The sequence below is a fragment of the Columba livia genome (genome assembly GCF_036013475.1).
Source record: "Columba livia isolate bColLiv1 breed racing homer chromosome W unlocalized genomic scaffold, bColLiv1.pat.W.v2 SUPER_W_unloc_5, whole genome shotgun sequence".
In the NCBI taxonomy this organism is placed as follows: domain Eukaryota; kingdom Metazoa; phylum Chordata; class Aves; order Columbiformes; family Columbidae; genus Columba; species Columba livia.
In genome coordinates, this window is record NW_027043000.1 from 1,706,190 (window position 1) to 1,728,509 (window position 22,320).

A 22,320-nucleotide genomic window follows, 5' to 3' on the forward strand; every position below is an offset into this window, starting at 1 on the left:
GGAAGTTTTGGAACACCCCCACTACACAATTGCTCATAGATCCTGTCAAATTCTCTATCACACGGTGTATGGGACCTCACAGAATGACTTAAATTACTCTTCACTAATCTTCCTTTATCTTCAAGGTTCTGTGAATTTGCAAGAGATCTTGTCAATGTGAAAGGCTTTTGGATTTCTTGGGGACACAGCTTGTAGTAGAGCTTTTCAAATGCATCTTTGTATTTCTGGGGCATCTTTGAAGGACTTTGTCTTTTTGAAGGAATTTGTCTTTCAGAGGTTGTTTTTTCGGGATTTATGAGCAAAGTATTTGATGCTCTTGCAAGAGAACAGTTTGCGACAGGTGTAAAAGCATGACTATTGCCATAGGAACTGCAAGTAGATGAACACAACTCTGAGGTATCACCACAAGAAAAGTAATTTTTTTGAGTTTTACTCTCTTTTACCGGATGAAGTCCTGTTGACCCTGAACTGGCAGCAGACGTTATAAAACAGTATTCTGAAGGACACTGGTAAGCAAATTTTTCACTTTCTTTGCATTTTGGATTAAGTGAGACAGTAGTCTGTAACTCATCTTCAACTAGAAACGTCTCTCCCATTGTAGTTATAACATCAGGAAAAACAGTCCGTTTGGAGAATTTTGGGCCTTTTCTAGGTACTAAACTTGAGTCAGAGCAGTCCATTTTGATTTCATTTGTATCAATGTAAGAATAAGGTACCACACCAGACAAATTATTAATGGACCTCTTGTCATCACGAAGTTCTCTATTCTCATTTCCAAAAGTTTGATTCTGGATGTCTTCATGTCTACTGCTGCATATGCTAGGCTGTGGTCGCTTCAGTTTAGGAGGTCTGAACCCTCTTATTTTGACTAAGGTGACATTGAGCTTTGGTCTTCCAGAAGGGTGTCTTCTGTGCCTTAATTGTCCAAACATGTATTTTGACTCTTTTCTCCGAGTCTGCTTTGTCATGAGCCTTGTAAGTAACTCTAACATCCCTGGATACAAGTCTGCAAGAGTTACATTGCTCCAGGAGCATTCCTCATCTGCAGACTGGTATTCTTCCAAGATACTAGCCTTATCCAACAGGTTTTGTTACTCTATTTTTATATTACTTTAAAGCATTGTAGTTGGCTAGTACCAGCGCAGCTTTGCTTGCCATAAAGCATGATTAACATAATGCTTTTTGTAGTTGTTAGGCTTGAAGTATTTACACCAAACTTCTATTTTAGGTTTGCATCAAGTCTGGAGAACTTCTGAAAAAAGGAAGTTTACTAGTAAAGTACCACTTTGAGTACCAGTTACCAGCCAACCCAAAGCCATTCATGACATTCCAGAAACAAAAAACTACGCTTTCATTTAATGGAGCATAATGCTTCTGAATTTTGTAACTATGCATTTTCTTTTTTCCTGGAGCTATTTAAGAAAAGCTGCTTTTATGTATACAAGTTATTTATTTTCTATTTTTTCAAACACATTTTGCCATAAGCAAAATCATGTCTGTCTTCTCTTCAAGAATCCAGTCCATTGAACTTTTCTGTTGGATAAACAGTGCCTCTGTGTTTTCAATACATTAAATATTTCTAATAAATTTTAATAGAAACATGTTTTGTAACTAAAATATTTGACCAACCTCCAAAAGATTTAGCTGTACCAATCAGTTCTTGCACTGGTGAAGCTAAATGCAGACCTTTGGACGAACCTTGACATTCTCTCTGAAAAACAAACAGAAGACACAATCTAATATCCTCAATTTTTTGCACATTAGAAGTAACAACCAAACCTTATTTGTGACTTCTCCTACTCTCTCCTTGCTATAATAGGTCCTGTATAGTTGTGGTCCTAAGGGCCTTCATAAGTTTCAGACAAGGAAGAAAATGTCTAGTCAGACTTCAGTAACAATTTTTAAGAGTTAGCAGTTTAATCTTGGAAAGGCTATTTCTTTTTGCAAATTCTACATTATGTGTCATATTTTAATCCCTTTCCCAAATATGAGAATCTATACATGGAGATATATATCTACCTGGATAATCTATACATCCCTGGCAACTTGAGTACGAAACAGAAGCCATACCATGTAACAGAATCCTTCGTGCCCCTAATCTCCCTTATCCCCAAACCCAAAATAAAGCTAAAACTCCCTTTTTCTCTACAACCTTCAAATTTAGGCTTTTCAGGAAACTTACTGAAGTGAGGATCAACTCACACCTCAGGGTTCAAAGGGAAAAGTAGAAAAAAAAAAAAAAAACAGAAAAAAAATTTGGATATAGTCTGCACTGTTTCTTACAAATCATGTCTATTGAACATAAAATTATTCCATTGTGTTAGACATCAGAAATTTTTACCTGTAAGTGAATGTCTTGAAATTTTCTTCTTACTGAAACTGTATCGGTATCACTTTCTTCACCTACAATTTGAAAATAAATACTAAATAAAACCTAGTTGAACTCAAAACCAAACCAGAAATGTTTTTAAACACACCCTGTATGACTCATTTGCTAACAGGTTTCATTTTAGAAAACTCTTTTCTGCACTAAAACTGTTTATCTGTACCACCTTTCCATTTCAAGTCAAATTTAAAAACATGGCTTATAGAGTCCTAAGTGGCATGAGTGGAACAAAGAATGGAGATAACTTGTTTGCAACCAGTTCTTCAAGATTTACGCTAACAATTTCAGATGGGAAATATTTTCTAAGTACTGAACGGCAAGATTCACTATTAATTAAGGTATCGTTCCCACTTATTTCCTACTACATTCCTAAATTTCCCAACAAAGATAGTGAGGACCTTCTACTATGCTTCCTTTTCCTAGTTGCTTCTCGTCAAGACTGCCTTAGAACTGCCAAGGCAAGAAATAAGACAGACTTAATAATATTAAAAAGCAAGTCCAAATCTTCCAACTTAATTTTTAGGTATTCTATGTGGTATGTTTGTGAATGAAACACAATAAAGCATTTCTTTGCTAGGTGTATCAGACCTTCCAATTCATCACTAGCAAAAGCCTTAGTCTTTCATGATCAGAAAACATGTAGCTGCATTCTAAGTTCTCATTTCTGAAATTCCCTGGCTGTTATATCGTTGTCCCATGATCATGTTCATCACAGGGAGGGAAGGAGGAAAGGAGAATACCCCTGAAAATGGAAAAAAAGAGTGAAAGATCTGGTTATGATACCTACGACATCGCTGCCACTTGACACTATCCCTAAATTATTAAAAAGCGAATGAAAATATATTCCAACTTATCCCATCTTCCGTTTTTGTCCGCTGTCACTGCAGTCATCACCTAAAGCTTTGTGGACACCTGCTGCCATAGAGCTAAAATAAAGACACATATGAAAGAAACTGTATCTTTATGGGAAACAACACAATTTCACATCATCTGGTGAAAATGTTGAGCAAATGGAGGGTCATCTTTGACAGTTTACCTGTCCCCAGCAGAATTGTTTTATTAGAACTGAAACCCATACTTGTCAGATTATCAAAGTTTCTTCCCACATGACTAAAAGGAAAAAAAAGTTATCACTTTATCCACAGGAAACCAGTTACCAAGCATCAATAGTGGAGGAAGCAGTGAAAATGTTAATGTTATCATCTGGAAAAGTTTCAGCCTCCAATTGCTGCTCTAACAGCTAATACTCGCTTTCTGCCATTCAGTATTCTTTATCCAGTAGAACTGGCCACAAATCTGGCACACTGCTCCCTAAACAGTCAGAAATTACTAGACTGCTATAGAAATGAGAGGTTCTTGTATAAAGGTAACTCAAGTGTCCAAGAATGGTTGACTCCATCATGTCAATTACAAGTTATTAGAAGGAGGTTGTATCGTACAAGTTGATCTGCATACAAATTGAATATCCTTCTAGGTGTGAAACATCACAAAAGTGTAATTTTAAATATGTTTTCAATGTATTGTCAATCATACTTCAAATCACTAGAACGTTATTAGCAGAGGATCACGGCACGGCACAAAACAGAAAAAAAATCAAGTATCTGCTCCAGGGATCCCTGAAGTGTTTTTAAGGGCCAAAAGGGAAATTCAGGAACACCTTTGTTGCTCAAGTGCAGGAGAGAAAGGAAAAATGAAAACTTCCACCTTTCTCTCTGAAAAATTTCACCAATAATACAGGAAGTTATTTCACTGGAAATGCACTCAATACAATGTCATCTAAAAGAGATATCATTACCTAAAAGAGATATCTTACAGAAGAGTTGAACATATTAGTAGGGAGGTAACTGTAAACATTATGTTTTGACTTTGATACAATCTTCTGAACTTAAATACACTTAGATAAATATACAACGCAGATTGAACTTTCCCCTTTCTCTCCAAATTAATTATTCTGTGATACTACCCTAATAGATACAGGGAATTGTTCAGATATCACTGTACTTTGCCATGCTACTTCCTGTGAAACCAAAGGAGGTAGACCTAATAATTTTCCCAATTAAAGGAAGACCAATACTTTCATGTACAGGTCAGAGCTGTTCGGTTTATTTGTACCTGCTGTTGATAGGCTTCGCATACTTTCAGAACAAAAGTACTGTATAAAACCTGGAAGAAACACTGCCTTCGCTAAGAAGTGTCTCTGAATGAATACTAAAGAATGAATACTAAACCTGCTAAAACTAAAATTTTAGCTAAAGCAGCTAGAAATACTCTTTTTTTCTTAAGAGTTGGCATGTCCTGTTGCTAACCTTTTGTATATTAAAAAAAACCCAAACACACACACACAAAAAAAAAAAACAAAACCAAACTCCACAAACCCCAAAACCAGAACACCTAGGTGAATTTACAAGAGGAGGAGGAGGAGGAGGAGTGGATAATCATATTATCGCACACTGCTATGAAGCTACCAGAGTCTGAACTGCATCACTCATTTAAACCGAGTGCAAAAGACACAAAGGACACTTAAAGAAGCTAAGCTACAGACGCCTCTGAAATTCGTTTCCTGTATTTCACTACACAGGTTGAGAAAACGAGAAAACACAAGGTTACATTTTCTAACTTTGCAGCAATTATTTTATCATTCAAATACATATTTGAAATTACACTCTCAAATGACAGGAGGACAAATTTCAGATGATTGCTATTTTCTGTTTTCCCTCAAGAAGGAAGCAATCATCTGCCTCGGTGACAGCTATGCGTGTGAAGTACCTAATATATACCAGAGTATTTAAACACCAGCTAACCATATTTTGCTGCAGCTGCTTTGTTCATCATTACATGCTGGTAACCGCCTAGCCATAGTTTAATTTATGCAAAACAGCAAGTTTTCACATGCACAAGAATAAAAAGATCATGAGTAATACAAGTTTCAAAAAGCAAAAAAAAAAATATCTAAAAAGTAAATGAAAACACCCACCTGTATCAGATGTATTCACACAAGAGGTCTCAGGAGATTCCTTAAAAGAACATTAAAGGAATTTTAAGACCTGGTAGCATAAGCTATATTAACCAGTCTGTTGTATTCAGCACTGCTGAGGCCCCACCTTGAATACTGTGCTCAGTTTTGGGCCCCTCACTACAAGAAAAACATTGAGGTGCTAGAGAGAGTGCAGAGGAGGGTGACAAAGCTGGCGAGGGGTCTGGAGCACAAGTCTGATGAGGAGCGGCTGAGGGAACTGGGGCTGTTTAGCCTGGAGAAAAGGAGGCTGAGGGGAGACCTTATCGCTCTCTACAACCCTGAAAGGAGGCTGTTGCATGGAGTGTGTTGGTCTCTTCTCCCAGGTAACAAGTGATAGGACAAGAGGAAATGGCCTCAAGTTGTCCCAGGGGAGATTTAGGTTGGATATTAGGAAAAAATTCTTCACAGAAAGGGTTGTCAGGCTGCCCAGGGAAGTGGTGGAGTCACCATTCCCAGAAGCATTCAAAAGATGTGTAGATAAACTTCTTAAGGACATGGTTTAGTGACAGAGTTAGGTTAATGGTTGGACACAATGATCTTGAGGGTCTTTTCCAACCAAAATGATTCTATGATTCTGTGCACCTAGCAAGTAAAGACACATTTTTCCTAAAATAATGCAGAAGTTCTTACTTAAGGAGAACAAAGTGATTCAATTTAGTAATGAGTAGGCCTTTAAAAATCTGTAGGTATGGTACAGGATCACCTGTTCATGATTATTTTCTCAACATTTGAGTACATAAATACTTTTTCCTAAAGAGGCTTTGTAACAGTAGACGCAATGTGGTGCCCATACCTGATGTCCCGTTGAATGTCCATCCTCAAAATCACTGTTATGTTGCTTTGATATTTCTTAGCATGCACAGGAGGAAAAAAATAATTCTATTTCAATTTGATAAGTCACAGACCAATATTATACCCGAACTCATTAACTGATCATTTGTATATACTCTTACTTGGAAAAATATTTAACATTGACATTTTGCAAATGGAGAACTTACATAGGACTGATACAAAGAGCAGATAAGTGACAGAACAACGTTCTAGTCAAATACAGCAGACTAATTCTGATCAGAGATGCACATCTACCATATTGTTTTCTTCTTAACCCATGAAGCACTACAGAAAATAAAATTTACCCTTTTATCGGTTGGTATCACTTGTAGAAAAGGAAGACAACTGCAGACTTTTTCTGCATTTTTCTTGACGTGTGTTGAAAAGGATGAGAAAAAGATGAACTACTCCTGAAGCCTGAGGATGGAGCTCCAAACCTCTATTGCATCTTTTTAATTATTTTTGGCAAGGGGACATTCCAAAAGTGCTGTGCCTGTCTTCCTGCACAGATAGACCCACTCACAATCTTTTTGGGTTGTTCCCCCTCCATTTATCTCAGAAGCAGCAGAAGAAATATGAAGACCATAAGAGCTGCCTATTTCAGCAGAGATCTCTGTTTTTTACATTTGCTACCGCAACTCAAATGGATTTAAATAAAACCGACAAGACATCCACAGAGAAGCAGCCATCTTCAAATAAATGTGACTTCCACACAAGTTTATTTCATAATGATCCTCTAAGACAAATACTGTTGCTATTAAAATTAATCCGACTGAAAACTGTTTTGATATTGCAGAAAAATGTTACATTTCTAACCACTGCCTTGTTAGATGTAAAAACTTACCTATAGCAAGCCACAACCTCTCAAGTCTGTATAGAGTGAATATGATAAGGTGTGTATAAAAAAAAATATTGCTTAAATCTATTGCTAATGCTGCATAAATTACAGAAACTTAATCTTTCCCAAAAGAGAAGATCTGTATCCCCAAACATATGACTCTGCTGGTATTAAAGCTGTAGCAGGACTTCTCATGATTGAATGCATGTGACTTAAATAATAAAAATAGTACATGTGCTTAAGCAGCTATGTTTACCCAACTCAAGACTGTCACTAAACAAAGGTTTCACTAATAAGTATTTGGATCTCATAAAGATATTTTAAATGTTCACACTTAATAGCATAGAACTTTATGTATCCTAACTGAAAAGACATATCACTTAAGAATATAGAAGAACAGGTAAAATGTGTAGCTTTAATAATCCATAGCCAGAGCCTTTATTTCTTTTAAAGGGTTACACCAACCATAATCAGCCATTTCAAATGCTCACTCCATTTACTTTTGCATTTCAAATAAAAAAAAGTCAATACAATATATGATTTCCTTAAATTGAAAAAAATCTGAGATTCCATCTTTTATAGCATATATAAATATACAGGTATAAATACTAATCTGTAAAAGTAGGTTTTTCCTCATAACAAAAGCTGTTAACGCCTTCAATATTCAGTTAAATATATCTTCCCTAGCATAATTTAAAACATAACTAAATAATAAAGTCTTTGCTCAAGTTATATTCAAAGTCGGAAAAAATAAGACAGACATAGGGTTTTTTTGCTTTTCTACCTTATTTGTGATGCAGTACATTTAAAATTAATTAGATCAAGTCTTGATAGAGAGACAGAGACACTAGATTGTGTTTTGTCCTCAGATGTTCAGCTAAGGGTTTCTTAGATGAATGTCATGAAATAAGCAACACCAAAAAAAAAAAGAAATAAAGACTGCAAAGCCTTAAGAAAATCAAGCCCAACATATCTGTGCTGTACTACACATCAGCTTTTCCCCCCACTCGTTTATTCCAGTAAAAACTTGTATTTTTCTGGAACATACAGGACCTTTTCAGAACAATGAGAAAATCTTCATATGGCATACATCTCCCTAAGCAGTATCAGAATTACACTTAGGTGTGCAGTCTTGATTTGACTTTCATCGTGATACTTGGTCTCTAATGAACCTTTTCCTGCAGGCAGCCTGATTCATTCAGTATACAGAATAATCTGCTAAATTTTTGATAGTTCATCATGCAACTTAATGAGATTCTTTGAACACTCATTTTTTAATATGCCTGCTTATCTAATTACTTCAAAAAGTTAGCAACTTCCAAATCTCTCCACCTGAACATCCATGTAACTTAGGGCTGGAATTTTCAGATTCAGTGAACATCTGCCGAAACTGACATATACAACAAAAAGCTGTTTAATTGATCAGGTGAGATTATTTTAAACAACTTGTGGTGACAGCAATATCAGTTATAATGTATTTACTGAAGCTTTTAATTACGAACATTATTGGTTTTGTGTGGTTCCCCCCACAAAAAACAGTGAGTATCCTAGAGAGTTTGGCATAAAACCAGGATGTCTTCTATTAAGTCAAGACTCTTTGGATAAGATAATCTATGGCACTTATTTTCTTAAACACTTTACCTGCATTCCTTTCACTTCCTCTGTTACACTGCAATTAGAAACAGGAAAAGAAGAAACATCAGAAGAATATTAGAATAGTAATTAATGGATGCCTTTGTTTACTTTGGTACATCTCACAACTAGGCACTTCCTAAATAATAATTCTGTTTCCATCAGGTTTCCCACGGCCTGATCAGAAAAGCCACAAATACTATACATGTTAAAAGTTACCTGATGACTTACTTCTTGTCACACTATTGCTGTTAAAATCGCTACAAGAATGTAAGCTTTAGCTACCTTGGCCCAGGCTAAGACAGATAATTCCTCTTACAGTCCTTAATGTATTTAGTCTGTAAAGTTGTGCAGCAAGGATTAGTAGATGATGCAAAAGGTATTACCCAGGAGTTGAAAAGGAAAGGGAAATACAGCCCCTTTGCTCTCTCCATTAGATACTCTCTTGTTTCCCAAGACTGAATTTTACCCTTTGTCCCCTCACTCTGTGGGGTTCCAAACAGCTTCTGTGTTAACTACCAAGGCACACCACATAACTTAGCTTTTTAGGCAGATATTAGGAATGTAGCAACAAGGTGACTTTTGGCAGTTACGGCAGAAACACTAAGATTTAGAATAAATTCACTGTTGAGTTCTTATGAGGGAGTTCAGGAAATAGAAAAAGAAGTAACTGCTTGTTTGTCGAGGGTTAAGATTGCGGGGTGAAAATAAAACCCTGGCAGATGTATTGTTAACCCCCTCTCCCCCTCCCACACTTCCCCCTCCCTCTTCCCCCTTTTCACTAAGGAGAGGCGATTGGGAGGAAAAGAAGCACAGAGTGAAGAGAGTTGGAAAAAATTAAAAATGTTTTACTAATGCTACTAATAAGAATAGAGAAAATAATACAAAATATACAAAACCAATCTTGAAAGTCTCAGCAACTGCAGAGCCGGCACCTGAAGTCCTGGATTAGACTCTGCAGCCAATCGGAGTTGGATTCAGTCTCTCACTAGGCCTCAGTTCGCAGGGACGACTAGCAAGGTCCTCTTCTAATGTCGGCCATAAGCAGCAGGGAAAAGGGCAAAAGGGAAAAGCCAACGAGATCCTCGTGATCTCCCACTTTATATGAAGTATTCACGTGAATGGAATGTTATACACAGTTGGTCAGTTTCTTGGTCTCTTTCTTCTCGTCGCCCCTCTCGCGAGATGTCCATCTGTGCTTATCAGTAAGTTTGCATTCCATTGCTAGGTTTACCAAAACATGTGTCTGGTGCTCCAGGAAAATGCAGTTAATATGAAGGCTTTAGCTGACAGGCAAATTCACTAAAAGAGAAACTTGTTTTTAGCAAAACCAGGACATTGTTTAATGTAAGTACTCAGAATAAAAAAATACAGATCACACAACAGTAATGGCTTTAGCCTCATAAAGACAGCAAGTGTTGAGACTGCAAAGATACTTTAATTACTGTAGCATTATTTTGAAGGAAAAAAGAAAAAAAATCTAATGATGAAACCAGTAAGCCCTCTGGAATTGAAGAGCTGATTACCTGAACCAAGATCAATTGATTCAATGCTTGTTAACTTCAATGACTATATTCTGATGAGATCCAAAAGTACACATCCCCATCAGCCAGGATGTAGACAAAAAAATATTTATTTTTTCCAGGTTTACTAGTGGTGCTTAGCACTGGTAAATGGTCATCTATTTTAGTCTGTCTCATCTGACAGTCTTAACCAATTTATCCTAAACCCCTATTTTAAGGCAGATGTTGAATTAATTGATTAATACCTCTTGCAAATATGATATGGCACAGCGAGATTTGAATTTATTCCTATAGATATTATATATGAAGGAAAAAGAAACATTACAACAAACTGCATAGTAGGACTACATTAATAGCTACTTCATGTACTTCCTCCTGCCATTTTCTAAGGTCCTCGGTTGACACATCCTCCCATGATTTAGGTCCTAGAAATAACAAGAGACATCAGTATAAACACAGCTATTCTTATAGCACTATATATACCCAGTATCATTCTAACAAACATAAACATTTAGGAAGAACATATTACATAGTAACAACACATTTTCAAAACTGAACAGCCTCCAATACAATTGTAGAAGCAAAAACTCTCAGGTAAACAAGCCAAGAGAACATTGTAATTCTAAGTTAATTGAGAAGTCAGGCAAAACAAAACAAAACAACAACAAAATCACATGCTAAGTCTAACAACACTAAGCTAAAATCCAAGGAGCATTACAGTCGCACATGCCATGAAGAGGAGAAAAAAAGCAAATTATTTTACGCTTCAAATTTTATTGAATGCATGCTGACTACACGGTATCTGACGTTATTTAAAGCCATAGTTAAGGCTTGACAGGATTGAGATCCATATTAATTCCGTACTGAATAGACTTTAGTAAACCAAAAGTATAACCAACCTTTACAAATCAACAGTTGTGAATTACAGTGCTGTATGCCACCCTCTCCTTCTCTTGATGGACAACGTATACAAAATGCTATGAAATGCAATTTTCCCAGTCTGTAAAAGCCTTTAAAAGGTAAATCATATTTGGTGCAATGATTAGATAAGGCTTGGTACTGTGATAGCACATCACGTGTAGGTGTGGTAAGTTCTACTTTACAAGAATTGATAAAGTAACTTACGAAACATAATCATCACTTCAGTGATAATAAAAACTGGTAGAACATTTCATTTCCCTGTAAAGCCACCAATGCAGTGCACACACAGGATGAGATTAATTACTTTCTTTTGACATTCCCTAGCTTAGGAGTCACTCAGTTTACAACCATCTTCTAATTTCTTAATATGTAATTTTAAACTAGAAATAGAAGTAGCCTCAGGCATTTTGTATTTGAGGTGATTACTAACCTGGGAAAATAAGGGTGTGTTCCTGTTATTTCAGTTTCATTGGGAGAGGATCAGTCTTTCAGCCAGTCTACCCAGTAGTTACTTTTGGCTGTTTGGAATTCCTGCAACACTTCACTAGACTGACAGGAGCCCTCAATTGCAAATAATTTCTTACACCACCCCTGCGAGAAAATGAGAGTGGCATTCAGCAGTTGCACATGAAAACTATCCTATAGCAGTAGTAACTGGTATATTTGATAGGGTATAACCAAAAATTTCAAACTCCATGACCTTAGGAATCACAAAGTCAATGAACATTAGCTAATGCTTTTGCCCAGAGTATGCATTTATGCAGACTGCAAAGCAAGATAGTGCATCAAACTGTAAACAAGCAAAAGAAATGAAACAAGGAAAAACTATAATGTTAAAATGTTGATGTTAAGGAAACAGCAGCTGTCATTTGTCTTGTGTGACCTGAGAATGGCCTGTCTTTTCTGAGTGCTGCTCTGTACTTCTTTTTGGAAACTACCAATCACCCCATTGATTGGCAAAGCTCACCCAGCTGCACAGAGTGAGTTTGAAACCTGTGATTCTTCTCAAGGTGAATATGGTGACAAAATCATTAGCCATTCTCAGTACACATCTATCTTAATTAAAACCTACCCCCCCTGTGATGATGATATAGGCAGCCCAGCTTCTCCAGACACTCACAGCTGGCATCTGCATCAATCTTGTTGACAAAGACACTTCTTGAGAGCAAGTGCTAGACTGTTTTTTTCTCTCCTAGGCGGGGCTTTGAAGCAAAAGCATTCCTGTGGGCTCTGGCAGCCCTCAGGATCAGCGGCTCAGCTCTGCCCCTTCACCGCTCGTATTTGCTAAGGGTTATAATGTAACATGAGCTAACATTAGGCTTTCTTTTTCCTTTTCTGCTGCCTATTAAACTAGCAATAAGCATTCTGATAATCAGGTCAACTTACAATATACCTTCATGACTTCAAAGCACCTCCCCAACAACAAGTTGCAGCTTCACGTTGGTTCAGAACAAGACTTTGGGGAGTCACACTTGAGAGGTTTTTTTTCATGTGCCACTTGTTTTCGCTGACACACTTGATGAACAGCTGATGAATTCAGAAGAATGACACCAATAGAAAATGGTGACCATAATGCATTTATCTCAAACAGCTGTGTATCAAATGATGCTTAAGTAGTTAAAGGAAATTTATGTCAATCAGCTTATAAAAAACTAGATAGAATCTTATCTTATGACTAGTCCCAAACACATGTGGAGTCACTGTAGGTAAATATTTTTTGATATGATGTGCCAGAGTGTTTACATTAAGCAGTAAAGATATTTGCTTCTTAATTACACAGGCTTCTGCTCAATGATTTTAGATCAAAGTGTGGAAAATTACCATGTCAGCTACTTTAAAATTTAACTTAACAAAAAATGACTAAGAAATTCCTTACATACATAATTTTTTTTAATACAACACAACACTCCTCCTGAATAGGTAATTCACTTCATATAATTACACAGACAAATTAGACAAGTTTAAATTGAAGTATTCTCTTTAAAATGCCTTTATAAAAAAGAGTCTGTGTAGATAGATAGTTTTCATTTTTTCAATGCCCATGACTTCGTTAGTTTAAAAACCCAGTTTAAACTAGCAATATGCGTTGGATCTTGACTACGTACTCAGAATCACAAATCAAATGTAGAGGTTCCTCCTTAAAAAGCTCTAAGTAATTTAAAGCTGTGCCAAGTTCTGCTAATTGGGTTGAACCTTCAATAATTTTTACAGAATGATGCCAATTGTTATCTTCACACCAAACCACTACAGCTTTATGAGACTTCCCAGAACCATCAACAAAAACTTTGCAAGTATGTAGGATCAGACCAAATACAAGTATGGCCTATGACCTGATGTGAAAGACTTGCAGGTTCTGCAGCAATTTACATTTATGCATGCCAAAATCTGTGCTGTTAAAAAAAACCCCAGGTAGTGCAATTTACAAAGACATAGATTACAAATTAAAAAAAAAAATAAATCAGAATTAAATTTCACAAGTGGTACATATATGACAAAAGGATCATGGCCTATTAACACTTAAATTCATTCCCTGCATTTTCTTGATCAGAGTGACAATTGATATATAACAGTCGGTATATCAGTCTGCTAGCAATGTAAGCACACTATCCCACAACAGCCACAGGCTGTTTCATAAACAAATCTGCAAGTCCAATCGAATGCAGTCAGCCTGTAAGGTTGTCATAAATTTATTCCTCAACATTTCTAACTCCATTTTGGCTGTCATATTTATTGGATATTGTTTTCCCTTACCGGATCGAAGTCCTGTTTCAGATCTATCAGTGCAGTATTTGCTTTATCAAAACATTGGCTGTTAATACTAGTGGAAATACAGCATTCGAAATTTCCTTGGAGATTTCTCACTTGCAGCAAGCAGATCTGCGCCATCCAAGCAGCTTCTTGTAGGCCATGCAACTAAACAGTATTCTCAGGAAACGTTATTTGAGCTTACAATTTACTTAACAAATCTTAACGTAAAAGAGGTATAGGACTTTCTGGCAACTATAAGAATTCATGTATTAAAACTTTGTTCCAAATTTGGCATTCTCTTGGTCTCAAAAAAAAGCCTTTCTTTTATTCTCTCCCATGACCTCAAAAACTAGCATGGTGAATTTACTGAGAAGTCTCTTACAACTAATTACCACAGAATAAGTCTATTAACAAATTTTTGGTTTTATTTTTCAGTTTCATTAGAACTAGGGGTCTGCTAGGGATGCCTTTAAACTTCACCCTCAGACTGCTCCATTCAGTATTACATCGCTGCAGTGGGGGGGGAAAGAAAATCCCCCCTTTCACCGCTTTAAAAGCGGGCAGCCAGGTTTTTCCTTTTTTTTTTTTTTTTTTTCTTTCTCTTCTTGCTGCAGTTTAGATATACCCAAGGTCATTCAGCTGGCATAATGGCTGGTACGAAGTGGGAGGCTCTTCTGGGAAATTTCTCAGTTAAAACGAGCTGCACACAGGCCTGGGATATTTTGTTCTTTTGTTTTCCCTTTTCATTCCAACCATAATACACTTTATATGCAATTCCAAGTAGCTCAGCAATAGTTACATTCCTTAGCTCCATTTACCTTTTACAATTTACAGCAGATGTCAAAAAACATTATAATAAACATCAATCCATTATTCTATTCTCCTAGATCCAAATCAGTTAATATTCTAGCAACTTTTAAATACAACCTCTTCCAAATTCACATCTATCATAGCATTTAGGTGTTTTGGGTTTTCTCTGTTTGTTTTGTTTTTGTTTTTGTTTTCAAAGCAGAGTTTAACAATTTAAATGCTTTTCTGGTCTCAAAATTACTAGATAACAATATAAGCAATTACTCTAATGTGTAAGGATGCATCGTAAGGGGGAGCAAGGTGAAATTTTAGCAGTGGAACCGGTTCCCATTTTGTAATTATCTCCCCAAACAAGATTCTTTTGGTACCAAATATAAATATGCAAACTAAAATACTGAGCTCAGATATGAAAACCAAACACCAAGTTCAAATATGCAGATGGATCAAAGTTACCCTAATTTAAGACAATATCTCCATTTTTGCATTGCACCTTTGGGCCGCTTACTGCCCAGCCAGGTGGAGGCACTTCTGGGTCTCCCTCACAAAACAGGTCAGTGAGTGCTGGAGCCACATTGGCACCCGCGCCCCCGCCGCCGCAGCAAGCTGGACTGGGCAAGGCTTTTTTTTCTTTTTGAAGTGTCTCATCTGGTGCAGTACAGCTGTTATTCCAAAACCAGGATTCTTTACATGGTGTGCATACGGAAAAGCCAAATCCAGCACACCGAGATGAGACACAGCCTGTCACAGAGTTGAATGCTGAAATAAATACTAATAAATACTAATGCTTCCTTAGCGTCTAAGTTTTCAACCTGCTTATTGATGGCCTCTTGAAGATGGTCAATAAATTGCATGTAATTCTCATTGGGACCCTGATAGTACTTATAAACGATTTGGCTGCTTTGTTGGTTTCAGACACCTCTACTATAGCTTGATATGCGAGGTCTGTTGACTGCCTCAGGATTTCAGAAACTTATCAGTGCCTGTAGTTGTGGTGTGCCAATTAGTGTCTCTTCCAAGAGCTGTGGGATACCCACCCCTTTCAACGAATCCCCATAGTTCCGTCCTAAATGATCTATAGCTGATACATTGCATAGGTCAAATTTTCCTTTGAGTACCTCATGGTTTTTATCTGATCTCGGGGCAACTTGCACACATACTCCTTTTAACTTTTCAAGAATATGCTGCAAACCCTCATCTTCATCCGAGTCATCAGATAACGTGGACTTGAACGGTGCTGGAGAATCATTAGTAACAGGTGGGTTCGGGGTTTGGAACAGTGCTTTTTTTTTTTACAAATCTAGTCCAGAGAAGCCACCCCCCTCCACTGTCTCTGCATGTTCCCGTTGCTCTTTTAATCCTCTCAAAGTCTCTAGCAACAAGTGCCATGTTATTAACAGTTCAGTTGCTGCTTTGGATCTTTCACTAGTGCTTTGCCCCATAGTAACTTAGTCCTTCGTAAAGTCAATTCCAGAAGGCTAATACCCTGCTTCTTCAGAAGCAACTTCCATGTAGATAATATAATACCATCTTCCTTAGATAAGTTCCACCCCCCTGTTCCTGGCAGCTCACCAACCCGTACACATACTTAACTTTTAATGGCAACTCGTACACATACTTAAATTTTCAAGAAAAATGCTTCAAACCCTCATTCTCTTCCGAGTCATCAGATAACACAGACTTGAACAGTGCTGGAGAATCATTAGTAACTGTAACAGGGAGGTTTGGAACGGTGCACATTCTCGCCAATACTTTGTAGCATCATAATTATTCGTATAAGCTGAGTCCCCAAGCGCATCCCCTTTCCCGTCACGATCAGCATGACCGCATTGCTGACTGTTGGATTCACTCGCTAATAGCTGATCTGATCTTTCACACAGTTCTTTTGCCCAGTTCTTATCCAGCGACTCCTTCTGCTCTCTCGTAGGAGTTAGAGGAGTAGAAGGCGGTAAAGGCGGACATGAATCAGTAAAAGGACTGATATTACACTTATTTACAACTTTAGCATTCTCGGCTTTCACCAGTTCTTTTGACAAATTGTCTGATTCCAGTCCTTTAGACTTCTTGATCTCTCTAGAGTCGGGTAATGGTATAGGAGTCCATCCACTCGGTAATTTTCCTCCCTCCGCCCCAGACTGCTGTATCATCGGGGGTGCCGACGGCACAACAGGGGATGGAGTGGGGAGGGGGTCAAAAGACACGATCCGGGTAAACTTTATGGTTATTTTTAGGTTTGCTATCAGGCTGCAAGGCTGAAAAAATTTCGGCAACTGCAGCCCACTCAGCCTTAAAGTCTTTTAAGGTGGAAATTATAAGCTTCCATGTAGTCGCTAATGATTTAGTTTCTTTATCATCTCCATTGCTGACCTTATTCCATAATTTCTGCCCGTTATCGTCCCAAAGTTAACGTTTAAAAGCCTTCTCGTTTTCTCCCGGGTAGCCGTTAATTCTACACCAAATTAATAGTCTACATATGTTACTTTTTTCCTATGTAAGTCCTCTCATAGAGAGAATATGCAGGAGGAACTTAACTGCAGCTTGTGCTTCAGAGAACACGTTCTGCCCCATAACTTTACTCTTCCCTCCTCCTGCTCCCAGCCACTCACCTCTTCCCTTTGTTGCATCAAGGACTTTATTCCCGGGGCATCCTTACGCCTCCGTCCGGTCTTCAGTCCAGCTGAAGCCGCTCCTGGCTGGGCCACTCCAGGCTTTTCCCTGATTGTAGTGGTATGCCAGAGTATCACGTTGGGGTCACCATTTGTTGGAACGATAAAGGACTCAGCATTCTGATTCAATGTGAATCACGCAGAGACATTTATTACAGAAACAAGCCTCCTTATATATGCAACTATGTTCTAATCACGTGCCCAGGCTCCAAGCATGGATTCGCTAAATGAGTATCATGGGCTGTCCATGCGCTGGAGTCTCACTGATGATACGTCCGATGATGGGACCCCGCTGATTGAGGAACACACCTCTTTCTCACAGGAGATTCTGTTCTCAGCTTCTTGAAGCGGCCTTGAGATTCCTTTGAGCCAGACTAATTCAGCAACAAATCTTTATCCATCAAAATCCCTCCACAGGGTAGTGGCAGCTATTATTGGAAAGACTCACTGTGGGACTGAGGGAAATTTATATAACTGGTCCAAGTTCTTTGGGATGTAAGACATTATTTGATCTCTTTTTCTTCTTACTGTTTTTGTTTGTTTGTTTTTTAAATTATAATCCAGTTACTAGCGACATTTTTCATAGGCTTGGTCTGTGCAGAAAACTAAAGATGGGTGATTCTTGTCTGTAAATATGATCTCATTTGCAGTGCAAAATGTATGCCTCGTGTGTCTTTCCCGTGTTTTTCTCTGTGTTTTTCAAGCCAAATTATCAAACATTTTTCATATTGGAATTTTCATAGGTTAGTCTGTTTCTGTGAAGTATAATAAAGCAAATGTCTAGATTTAAAAGAGAAAAAAAAAATAAATTTTCCACCACCTGGAAGTATCCTGAGAGAGAAGCTGGAAATCAACTCAGGAAATCAATGCTAGGAATGCTTCGATTACAGACAAATTTCAGCTGAAGGTTGCATGCTTTTAGGCATCCAGGTATCTCAACAAAATATAAATCGATACAAAACCAGGCATTTATTTAAGGCATATAGATTTTGTGTTGGACAAGAGAGAGCCAGTCAAACTCATGATTATCACGTGATGCCGCTTGTGTTTTCACTTGAATGATGTCCAAAATAAATACAAGTAGTTCTTTACGTAAGCCATGACATTAGATCTAGGCTCAATTCAGCCTGATCTGCATGCCTGTGACCGAGCTTTATTATGCCATATGGATGGAAATGAGCTGTCTATAATTCTCCTGCTCCCTCATTAATGTCCCAGATGGAACAAAGGGTCAAGTCCGTGCTTATATTTCTTGATGAACTACGACACTAATGCATGGTAATTTTCGTGAGGAGCTGTGTGAAAATTTTTGTTATATATTGTCATGGGATACACACAAAAATTCTGAGACAGACCACATTACCCTAATTCAGAAATCCAGAATTAAACTTAGAGATACCTGTAGCTGGTTAACTGGCCTTTGAGGCTGGGACTTCATCTGCCCGTAACAACATTCCTCTACAGTTTGTCAAAGCAGAAAAATGTTTTAGTTATTAAGGCACACTACTGAGTCTTAAAAGATCAAATTAACAGATCCTCCCGGTTACAGAACCAACTTTGCCCAGTTTACTTTGGTAGAAGTTTGTTTTGGTTTGAATTCACACACAGATCTCTTTCTCTATTAACAGAAGGGCAAATAGCTAAGAAATTCAGACATGCATACTGTGAAAATGAAAAGCATTTTCTGTTCATATGGATGGAAAGTTTCTCATTATTCACTAAGTGGGCGTCATTTTAGACTGCTAGGGGTACATCTTGCAATTAGAGCGTAACCACATAATAAGGTATTTTTCAGCACAGGCAAACTTATACTGGGCCACGAAAGAGGCTGTGAGTTGCAGCAGCTGGTGATTAAATTGTATTCCTGACTGTACTTCCAGTTTTCTGAAAAATCTGGTGTAAGTGATTTTTTTCATCACGTATCTCATTTTAGCCATCAGTAAAACAGATTATTTCCTCACAGTTTTCAGACTTGTTCCAGCATATTTGTCAACATTGCTGATGATCTGTGGACAGCCACAACAGAGAACTGGTCTGTGTCTGTTTCTACCAGCTTGTGTGGGAGCATTGACTTTGGGCAGGGAGTAATATGTGTCTTAGATTGCTGTAACTGCATGGATGAAGCTGTTATTTCAACTGGTGCAGCTTTACATGAAGAACAGCTCTTGGTTTTGAGATATTTGGCTGAACAGGATCATTTGGACTGCAAAAAATCCAATTCAGTATGAGACCTGGTCTTAAAAAGAGAAGTGCAGTATGATGGTTTGTACTTCTATCCCAAGCTGGTATTACTTCTGTGTTGAGAAACACAGAAAGCGTTGGTCAGTCAGTTTTTAACTACACATTTATCACAGCCTCTGAACAGACATGTGTTCTCAAAGTGAAGCTTACCTAAAATATCTTGATTGAGATTGCCATAAACTGGGTCATCTTCTGTGTAGTAGCCATCATAGCTAGAAGGGCAACGGAAAAATTCTTTTAATTCACAGAATATGCTTGATTTGGGACTTCACTATTAGACTTTAAACATTTTACACGCATGTGGCAGTAGCAAGCAGATTGTATGTGATCCGAAAAACAAGACCAAAAATATCGGGGTGGGGGAAACAAGTGTGGGGACACAGCACAGAAATGGCTATGTGCATGTTCTGAAGAGAGATTTGTTATCTAGCCAAGAATAGAACTCTTATTTCCTGGAACTTACTTAAATATAAAGCTAATCTCAAGACCACTAAGCTACTGTTTGATGTAGTTCTAGAGGTATTATTGATCACTGAAACGAACCCACTTCATGTCCTCTGAGCCCGCTTTGCAATACAAACTAAAGCACTAAATGGGTCTCTTGGGGCAGTGTTCTTAAAAACTCCAGTCTTGATTCAACTAAAATGTTTACGTTGCTAGTTCTGCTGCTTATATCTCTGAAAGAGGGATATATATCCTGTGACCACGCAGAAAAAGAAACTGAGGCAGAGAGGCATTGGCTCCAAAGAGATTTGTTACTAGAGCTTGATTAATAACTCAGGAATGCTTGACTTTCTATCTTCTGCTCCAGAACTCCTGAATTTAGCACAGTAAGCTCCGATTACATGAGCAATGCAACATCAGCCAACCTTACCAAAACCTTGCTCAGCATTAGTTTTGTAAATGACTGTGATTTTTCATCGTAGAAATCTCTGCCTAGCAGCACTAAAAGACAAACCAAAAAGGCACTCCCTCATCCCACAGCTCTCCAGCAGCTCTTTTAATATCCTGTCATATTCTAATTCTCTTGTACTTGGTGAGTTTAGTTTATAAGCATAGGCCTGTTTATGTAGGTTATGTACGTATGTGTGTTTAACATGACTGAACCCGCTAGTGTTTGCCTGAGCACCCATGTGCATATAGCACAGGTGCAGTTTACCCTGTGGAAACGCACTTTTTCTCTGAATGGGCGTGGTGAGGATGTGCAACTTAAATCTACAGAATTGCATGCATAAGAGAGGTTGCAATGGCATCATCAAATCTGTTGAAAGTCATAGTTAATTTTAACTGAAACAAGAGTATGACTGTAGTCACCCTCTAACGTGAATTAAACAAGCCAGTTCCTTATTGTGAGTGACATATTGATTTAAGAGCTACATTAGCATCCCACAATGAAAAGCAGTTTGGACTTTCTCAAAACAAACTAATTAAGCATAAAATGTGTATGAAATCTGAAATTCAAACAAGCATTCAGGAATTTTGGGAAGATAAAATTTTCTCAAATGTATTTTGTATCAGTGCAGCTACTTAAAATTCTTTTTAAACTAAAGTACGAATAACAACCATTTACATGAAAAGTACACCTCAATAAAGAAGTTGCAGATGTTAAAAATGTACATTAAAAATACAAATTTAGCCAAAACTTAATTCCTCAACTTGTACGTGTTCTGTTGGTTTTTCTTCAGAGAATGGACTCAGCTGTGTTTGGCAGTGGACTGGGCAGCTAGCAACCATTGTATAATCATACCTGGCTCCCCTAAACATGTTTAAAAGTTGCATGCTCTCTACTAGAATCATTCTTGCCGAAAGATAATGAATCCATTTGTTGGCTTGAAATCTCCAAGCAGTGATGGCTTTCTCTGCAAACACTTTAACCACTCAAACTCCATTCCTTACAGAGACATTACTTACCTTGCTTCTTTTTCATATAGTGTGAAATGTTCAGTATCAACGAAACAACAAGAGCCAAACTCAGAAAGGCCAAAACTCCCCAGACAGAAAAATGGCAGTCCATTTCTGCAACCGAGAGAAAAGAATTCCATAGTTTGTGTTGTCAACAATTTTACTGTATTCTTTGTGGTGGGCTGGTTTTTGCTTTCTGTAATTGAAGCTACTATTTTGTTGTTTACTCTGTGACAGCCATTGCTATACAAGCTAAATAATTAATATCAAACCCATATGCTCAATAATAAGAGAGCAATGTCAAGAAGCTGTTAACAGAACTACTATTTCATAGGAATTCGGCCAAAGGTTGGACTATTGGTTTACCTGTAAGATGCAGTAAAAGTCAGAAATCGATAAAGAAAAAAGTCAATAGCTTTGAAATTATTTTTGTAATTGTCGTTAACTTATGCATTCAACTTATGCATTTAACTTATGCATTAAAAGGTTTAGCTGGAACAGAGCAGTCAAGGGGAGAGACTAGATGGTACTCTCAGAATGAGATTAGAGCAGGTTCTTAACACACTTCTTTGGTTTTGCTGTAGCTGGATTCCTTCAGGGGGCTGATGTTTTGTTTGGTCCGTAAAGGAAAGCTGAGGTAAAAGAATACAGGAATACACGTTTCCCGTGTTGCCAGCCACAGGTGGCGGAGGCAATGGATGTGCTCCTGCTGAGAAGACAGAGATTTTTTTCCCTGGTTGACTGGCTCCAGCTCATCTTGGGGACAGCTCCTTTACGGGCTTTGTTCCCTAATTATGCTGGGGTTGCAA

General features: G+C 37.8%; 1 long non-coding RNA gene across 1 annotated transcript in view; it reads right to left on the minus strand.

Moving 5' to 3' along the window:
* The window catches only part of LOC135577522 (uncharacterized), a 104,161-nt gene extending 102,385 nt beyond the window's left edge, over positions 1-1,776 (minus strand). Inside the window, exon 1 of the long non-coding RNA XR_010469304.1 lies at positions 1,630-1,776. This is a non-coding gene — a long non-coding RNA (uncharacterized LOC135577522). The remainder of the gene's footprint in view (positions 1-1,629) is intronic.
* Between the last annotated feature and the right edge of the window lie 20,544 nt (positions 1,777-22,320).